This window comes from Corapipo altera, unplaced genomic scaffold (assembly GCF_003945725.1).
Source record: "Corapipo altera isolate COAL_440 unplaced genomic scaffold, ASM394572v1 255, whole genome shotgun sequence".
NCBI classification, from domain to species: Eukaryota; Metazoa; Chordata; class Aves; order Passeriformes; family Pipridae; genus Corapipo; species Corapipo altera.
This window is the reverse complement of record NW_020884929.1, coordinates 924,663-933,041: the sequence shown is the minus strand read 5'-3', so window position 1 is coordinate 933,041 and position 8,379 is coordinate 924,663. Positions and strand designations below refer to the sequence as shown.

Genomic DNA, 8,379 nt, shown 5'->3' with positions numbered 1-8,379 from the left:
AAGAAAGCAAAAGTTGGAGAGTGCTTGTGGTTGCTGTGCTCCGCTCAGCTTCGGCTCTGCTGTGCACAAACACACGTTATGCAGAAGGTAAACCTCGTTTTACAGAGCTACCTTTGTCACGTGTTGCACCTTGTTAAACTAACACAGAAACCCCACCAAAACCACAGGTTCTGTCTCTGGTCCCGTGTGCCCGAGCACAGGAAACGCAGGGTTTGGAGGCAAACAGGAAGCAGTGCTTTGTGCAGGCTTTCACCACCCCCCCCCCCGTGCCACGGGTAATTAAGGAGCTGGCAGTAATTGAAAATATCCCTGCTTCTTTCACGGTAAGTACCTTGTATTACTGCTTGATGTATTGTAGCTACCGACAGATGAGAGAATAATTTGTCTTTTATTCAACTCCAACACTGAATTATTGGGAGTTGGACTTGTCTGTGGCCTAGAGGGAGACATTGTGCCAGAGTTTCATTTGCTGTTATTGAAGGCAAGAGGTTTATAAAAGTTAATGAAATACAGCCAGCAAAGAGACTGCAGAGGGTCTGAATCTCAGAAGCAGCAGCACACAGATGCCTGTTATTACACAGGGCAGCAGAAAGGCATCAGTCTTTCCCATCTATACAATAGAAAATACGTAACATTTTTATATGCTAATTTTATATCATTTGACTAACTGCTATAGCTGTTACATTTCGTCTTAGCTTTATATTTTAAGTGATGCATAGCAATCTTACAGAACAGAGATAGTGAAACGAAGACAATAGTCCAATGTCACTAAATATTTTCATGCCTTAAGAGATTCTCTCAAGTAGTACACATCTGCAATGAGCACACTTCAAAATCTTCAGTTAAAGATGTGTCCTGCATCACCCAGTTGTTATGGAGATAGTTGCCTATGGACTCTGACTACAAAAAGTGCAAATAATTTCTGAAAAAACTTTTTGACAGTTAAAAATATAATCCTATGTGAGGCACAGAAACTCACATAATCCTAGTGTAAGATTAAAAGTACTTTGACAGAAAAAAAAATTAACATTACTTTAGAGCTCTGTAACAGTTGAGCCATCGCTAAAGGACTTAACACCTGTTTACATGGCTTGGTTGTGGGGCTTTAAAATAAATCTCACTAATACTTTGAGAAAAATCACGATGTTATTTGCTTTCTGGGATATAAAAAGAGATTAAAATGTCAGGAAAAGCATCAACTTTTCTAAGATGCACTATTTACTGATAATGGCTAAATAACTTTCTCTCATTATAAAGGAAAATGATTCTGTAGCAAAATATCCATGGATATCAAGTGTGATGAACTTTACCTTTAAAGCAGTAATGCTTTTCCACCAGTGTAACTTGAGGGAAGAAACAGCTCACACTTTTTTCTTTTAAATGAAACAAAGGAAAAAATATTGACCTCGAATGTCACTTTTATTACAGCAGCTCCTTCAGCTTTGTCATAAAGCTCCAAGATTATGAGTGCTCTGGAACCCAATTACACTGTACATCACAACCATGGCTATTCTGGCTGCTGAACCCTCTTCTGAGCTGGGCATGGAAAGACCAGGCTGGTTCCAAAGTAATTTCTCAGTTCTTTCCTATAAAAACCAGAAGCCTGAGTCTACAACATCTAAGCTGCTGCCTGCACAACTGAGCAGTGACTCAGGGAAGATCCTTTCCTGTAGGGCACAGCATTAAACTACTCTTTTCTTCACCTGAACTCCATCTCCATAAATCTTCATGCTCTGCCTCTTGCACGTGTACCATAGCAGAGCTACTGCTGGAACAGGCCCTTTCCACCCCCTACACTCAGGGTAGCTGATTTTCTAGTGCACTGGGAAGCTGCACAGTTACAGTAATTCTTCTTCTGCTTTCCTGATCATCTCAGTGAATGAGGCAAATTAATAAATAGGGGGGAAAAGCGTGAAAATACAGAGAATGGGTGTAAGGAAAGAAGGAAAGTGTCCCTGAAAGGAGGCTGGAGCAGACAACAGAGGAGTAACTGTTACAAAGAACTTACAGAAGGGGGGAACACATTGGAGAGAGGGTAAGGAAGTGGCTGAGCAGCACTGCAGGCAAAGCCTTCCTGTTCAGTGAAGAGCAAACCTTCTCTCCAATTCAAAACCAAGATCTCTCAAACTACTGCAGAATAAAGCCCTACCCACATAAACCCTTGAACTCCTCATTCATCCCTTTGTGACCTTTACATTCTACTGCAGTCAGGTACTACAACACAGCACACTCCAAGCAAAACCCCTTATTTATGTACATGTATATACACACACAAACAGTCCTGTACACACAAATGTACTTACAGGTCCCTTTCAATCCCCAGTTTTTCTTCAGCATTAACAGCAGTGAGATAGCAAGCATTGTGGGTTTTAACCTGAAGGCAACTCTGTGTCATAGTAGGCACACTCTTACCTTTAGATAAAACTGGAGGCTGTTCTTCACCTGATAACATTAGGCCTTAAGCCAGGATGAAAATTCTCACTGCAAGGAATTTCCAAGGCAAACGAGGTTTTTATGACTTGCAAGGCTTGCAACAAGTTAACAGTTTATTAAGAGCAGAGGGAAGTGAAAATATTTATGCCAAAAACTGACTTTACTTAGGAACAAATAAAAATTGAAGAGTGACTTTAATTTGATGTTCTATGAACTATTTTCTTTCGTAGTTATGTTGTATTGAAGATTCCTTTAGTATGTACAAGTTACTCTTTCCTCTATGGAAATGTAATCCTATTCCCTCCAAGTAAAACAGACTTTTTGCCCCCAGAATAAGCAGGATTGGACCCTTCCAATCATATCACCAAGTTACCACTGTCTATTAAGCACTCTTGTTAGAAATGGTTTTATTACTTTGTCATTTTATAAGAGACTAAATGCTATATAAATCCATGGAAATTACGGTGTTAAACATTTTAATACTCTATATACTCCAATTTCACTCTATCAAAGAGTACTGCATGCATATTTGCCATAAGAATAAGTGTTCTGCCTGAAGATATTTGCTAGTTTTGCACTAGTGGAGAAACATGCTCAGGTTTCTGAAAAAAAAAATGCTTCTCCTTCAAGTTTAAAACATTTTCCTTTTCATTCTTGTTCATTCTTCAGTCCCTTCACATACCATCTCTCTAAACTATCTGCTTGTATGCTGATCTCTAATCTTGTTCAAGCATTTAAATTTGCTTTGGAGGGAGAGTTTAGGGTGTTTTGCTGTTCGTTTTTTTGGTTGGTATGTTGTATTTTTGGGACCTGATGGAGGGGGTGTGTTTTTCTTCATTTATTTTGTTTTGTTTTCCCTCTAGCATCCCAGATTTGGCCTAATTATTCCAAGTTGTCTAGGTTCCTTTTTCTCACATTTTCCTCATTTTTTCTATCCATGGAACCAGATTGTCTTCACATTTTCCAAATGTTGCAATAGAAGCACTGAAATCACGAGAGACTTCTGGGGAAACTTTTGTACAATTGTAGAGAATTTTGTTTGCCCTGAAGAATCCTTTGTTAAAAATTCTGAAGGTTAGAATGTGCTCAAAGCTGATGTGATGCTCAATTTTTTTTTTCTGCTAAGCCAAGCACAAAAACATTGAAGTGCTTTTCAGATTATTGAGAAAATTGATAGTCTTCAACAGGCAAAACTCACCTTTCAGAACCTGACCATGAAAAAAACCTTATAGGATTCACACTCCTTTAACTTTATTTTATAGTTAGGAAAAGCAAGTTTCTATAGAGGAAACACAGAATCACAGCTTATCTGTTCTGCTAGAAATGATGTAGAAAAACATGATGCACACATAAATTTGAATACATGTCATCAACCAGACACTACACACTGAACCACCAGTAGCTTCTCAGCCTTGCACAAGGGATAAGGTTAATCCAATGTTCCTCATCTAATCTCATTCTAAATGCTACACTAATGTGTAACTGTGGACATCAACAGCAAAACCAGAACAAACCTTGCAGGCAAGACAGCAAAACAGGCAGTAAAAAAAAAAAAAGAATGTTTTTATATAATGACCCCAGACTTTAGGACTTGCCAAGTCGTTTGCCTGTTTCCACCTCTGCCCCAGCCCCTGAAGGGAGCAGTTTACCTCTCAGGGCAATGTTTGGTGTGCCATCACCGTGCTCAAGGATGGAAGAGCAAGTGTTTTAGCTGGAGCATTCACTGCTCCCTGTGGCTAATACTAACTGACACTTCTCACTGCTTGCTGTTGATGATAGTTTTGCAAAAGCTAAACTGGTTGGAGTGTAATAGTCCGTGCTCGACGAGCGCCTCGGGCCAGTATTTCAGCTGGAAGTTCCTGCTGGAACAGCCTGTCATTTTCAAGAAGCATTATATTTTTCTCTTCACCTTCTTTCCCTTTCTCCCCACCCTAGTAGACTTTGTTTCATCCCTACTGAAACACAGCTGGTTTTTATTCAGCTCTCATGAGATTTCCATACACCTGCTCAGGGCACTGGAGTTTGATGGTGTGTGCTAAAGGTCACCCAGCTACACATTAAATTAGTTTTTATGTCTATGAGCATTCACCTATATTCAAAAAAGCCAAGTGATTGTCTTTGTTTGTTTGATTAGAAGTTTTAAGCCTACTGACTCTAATTTCCAGAGTACCAAGATTTTTTAAATATTCACTTGCACTGGACATACAACAATTTAAGATTAATCAACATCATTTGGAATTCTTCCACCCAGGGAAAAGAGGAGGGTCTTAGAGTAACAAATTGTGTGTGACGAGCATAATCAGGCAGAGCTGCATTTAAGTTACACAGGTAACATTATTTGATACTTCTCAGCTACATATCTGGGTCAGTGTTTCAAAGAGGTGAACAGTCCAGTTCACCTACAGTTCAACATCTGTGTTGATCAGCCCTGAAAAAATTCAGCTGTGGGTGCAGCCTGTGTAATGCTGCAAAGCAATGGGTGTTCACAGCTCTCTGCTTCTCACTCCTCTCTCCCACAACTTTCCCTCTTCCTTTTCCCTGCCCTCACATCACTCATTTCACCCTGCCACACAGTATCCAAGCACAGGAAAAGCCACACCTGTTAGTTCTTCACTAGGAATATGGTGACTTGAAATACAGCCTCAGTGTCTCTCCTCCCATTTTTGGAAGATCAGAGGAACTTCAGGGTGCCTGAAGGTAAAGAAGTTGAGATTTAAGTCAGAAATCAGTCAACACTTTTGGTTCTTCCATACCTACTGCCTGAAGCAGACACTGGCCTTGTAAAAGAAGGCTTTTCTGCAGTCCACACATGCATTATGAGAAAGATTTCTGATTTTCATTAAGTTTTCTCAGAGCAACTGAGTGAAGAGTGCCTGAAGAATCTCATTAAAATATTGACATAAGGGGAAAAACAACTAGCATTTAATATTCAACCAAAAAAGAAGTGCTAGCTTTCTCTTTTGTGGAGTACACTCATCAGAGAGAATCACAGAATGGTTTGGGTTGGCAGGGACCTTAAAGACCATCCAGTTCCAATTCCCTTGCCATGGGCAGGGACAACTTCCACTAGACCAGGTTGCTCAAAGCTCCATCCAGCCTGGCCTTGAACACTTCCAGGGATGGGGCAGCCACAGCTTTTCTGTGGGGGACACCAACAGAACTGCAAAGTAGCCCATACACATTCGCAGAAAAGTCATGAAGAAAACTGTTCTCCTTTAAACTTTTCATTAAGTGCTACACCTAGTTAAGCTGAAAGCAAGTCTGCTACACTATAATGGACATTAAATTTTCAGTCACTGTAGCTTTTAGACTGCATGTCTCAGGAGAGAACTCTCATGACAGACGTTATGTGCATTTATTTTTCATATTTGACCATTGACAAACACAAATGCACGAGTTCCTGAAGTGTATGTCCCTGCACAATAGAAACAAGTGTCATTTTGGCAATTAAGGAAAGTCTTTAGGTTCAGCCTTGCTTAGATGGAAAACACTCAAAATTACATGACATGCCTTCCTCTGTTATGGGTATTGTTTAGGGAATGTGGTCAAAGAGCTGTCAGCTCTCATCAGTGGAGGATTTCCCTTCCAGGGAAAAACAGCCTGGTGCAGTCTACTTGAGCCATCTCCTCTCACCAGAAGAAGGGAAGGGGTTGGGAAGAAATAGAATTTTCTTCCAGCAGCTTTCCCAGGCAGGGATTTGGAGCATTTTATGACCACCCATAATTGGTTCGGTTCAGCCAACACTTTATATTCCGGCTCTCAGAACTGTATCCAAAAGGGAGAAGTCTGTTTTCTTTAGATAAAGATTCATTTTGCAGTATCAAACCTAAGGCCTCGTCCCCACTGCGCGTAGATCTGAGGCTGAACACAGAGAAGGGTTTGCAACAGGATCTGACCACGGGAAAGCAAAGCTGCTTTCAGCGAGACCTGGTAGATTTGGGAGACTGTGAGCCCAAGCAGCCCAAATCCTAAAGGGTCCCCCCCCAACATCTTTTGAACTGATTTACAAGTCTGACTTGAGAACCCCCAGATATGTATTTACAAAGCAGACAGTAGGCCTTTATGGGATATGAAATGGCTTTACAAAACCCGGGGTCCAAACATTTCAAGGTCCCATGATAGAGGTTCGTTGACATAAAAGAAAGTTTCTTGTACTAAAGGCTTTAAAAGTTGGCTGTAAATTTTTGCATCCATTCCTTTCCCACACACCTCACACACCTCAGTGACTCAGCCTGCTGCAGTTACCTTGTACTTTACCTTTTGTATCAACAACTCGTATTAGAAAGATAAATATTTTCACAACCATCAAACAAAATATTATGTCTTCCTTGCTACCAACACCAAAGTCTCATTTTGTCTATGCTCGTATCTTTCATTTCCTTTTTTCCTCATTGTGTGTAATTTCAGCATTTGACCTAATTCTTACCACTTTCACTTGAGGCAACACACAAAAAAAGTATTTTTAAGCAGAAAACACAGACCCTCCCAAATAACTCACAAATATTTGCCCAAATTAAAGATAGTTATGTACCTAAGAGGAAGGGACAGGCAAAAAGTAGATACGATGTAACTCAGTTGAGACAGATCCAATTTGGTGAGTTTATACTAAAAAAACAAACATGCATTTTATACAGAGTAACTTAGAAATCAGCTGCAGAATTATTTAGAGAGCCCAAAGCTGCTTCAGAATTATCTAAAAGAGCGATGAGAACTTCAAAACAATGTAGCTAAAATGTCAATATTTATTTAACATAGCAAGCCTTTATCCTTTCTCAATAATATTTTGTTTGTTAATTTAGGTACCAAAGGCTCTCTAAGAAAAGATGTCAATACAACCGTGCAAGCTTACCTGGTAGAAACCAAGATAACACTCCTAAAGAAGCCAGGTAATTCTTGAAGTAGCTCAGAGCCCTGTGCCCCTACAGCAGGGAAGGACAGCCTGTGTGAATAGATGGGGCTGCTTTTATTTTAACTTCACCTGAAATACCTGGCTGAGACTTGAAAGCATTTAATCTCTTGCCCTCACAGCAGCCCAAGAATTTCAGTATGGAAGCTGAAAATGCCAAACCAAACCTGGGCAAGTATACCAGAACGTTACATAGTACTGCAGACTTCAAATAAATCAAGACATAAATAATCCTTTCAGTCATTGCCATCAAATGTATTTAACATATATAGTGACATATAACACATGTACTTCAGGGACCACAGGTATTTTGCAAAAGAGATGTCAGGCTGCCCCATGACTGGAAGTTAACACCAGAAGTCTGTGTTAACTGGGAACTGGAGGGAGAACCAACCAGGCTGTTCAAACACGTGAATTAATGTCATCATCTCGATAGATTTCACACCTTGTACACCACATTTCTGACGCAGCCACGTGCTTCAGCACGAATTCACAAAAAACACTGTAGCCCCCAGGGAAGGTGACACCACACCAGCACTGGAGTCCCCGAGGTGCTGCCCCCAGCAACCTGGCAGCTCTGCACTGCGGTACCACGGGGCTGTAACCATCAGAGCCCATCGGAGAGGCTCCAGAGCCCACGGCACTGAGCCATCACCACAACCCCGCAGCGACTCTCCTCACCTGCACACTGACCAAACTCACCCATAGGGCTAATCCAACACACCTACCTTGGACATCACGAATGATCCCGTCCGTCCACGTCTCTCCATCGATCAGTTCTCCTTCCCTGGTCCAGGGGACCCGCCTTTGTCCCTCGACGGTGCCGGCACCGAGGGGGCTTCGCCTCAGCTCCCTCTCCCGCCGCCTTCGCACCTCCCGCCCCCAGCCGCGCCACCCCGGGGCACACCTGGCGGAAAGGACTCGCAGAGTTCCCTAAAATCGGGGGAAGCCGACTGGGGGGATTTTAACAGCTGGTTGCTCCCAACCGCCCGTTTATCACCTCCTCCTAATTTGGAAGCTCCTAAAAGTACGGGAAAAGA

General features: G+C 41.5%; 1 protein-coding gene and 1 long non-coding RNA gene across 3 annotated transcripts in view; one reads left to right on the top strand and one right to left on the bottom strand.

The window, feature by feature from the left end:
• Positions 1-245: 245 nt before the first annotated feature.
• Positions 246-8,379, top strand: part of NDST4 (N-deacetylase and N-sulfotransferase 4) — a 105,945-nt gene continuing 97,811 nt past the window's right edge. The window contains exon 1 of one of the 2 annotated variants that reach the window (XM_027659012.1): positions 246-323. The gene's annotated coding sequence lies outside the window, so the exon portion shown is untranslated. Of the gene's footprint in view, positions 324-8,191; positions 8,367-8,379 lie in introns of those variants that run through there. The other variant, XM_027659010.1, reaches the window with a different exon arrangement.
• On the bottom strand, positions 4,973-8,242 carry LOC113954533. The gene is made up of 3 exons (XR_003530260.1): positions 8,068-8,242; positions 7,283-7,344; positions 4,973-5,124 (listed from the first exon to the last, which is right to left on the bottom strand). It is a non-coding gene; the product is annotated as an uncharacterized LOC113954533 (long non-coding RNA).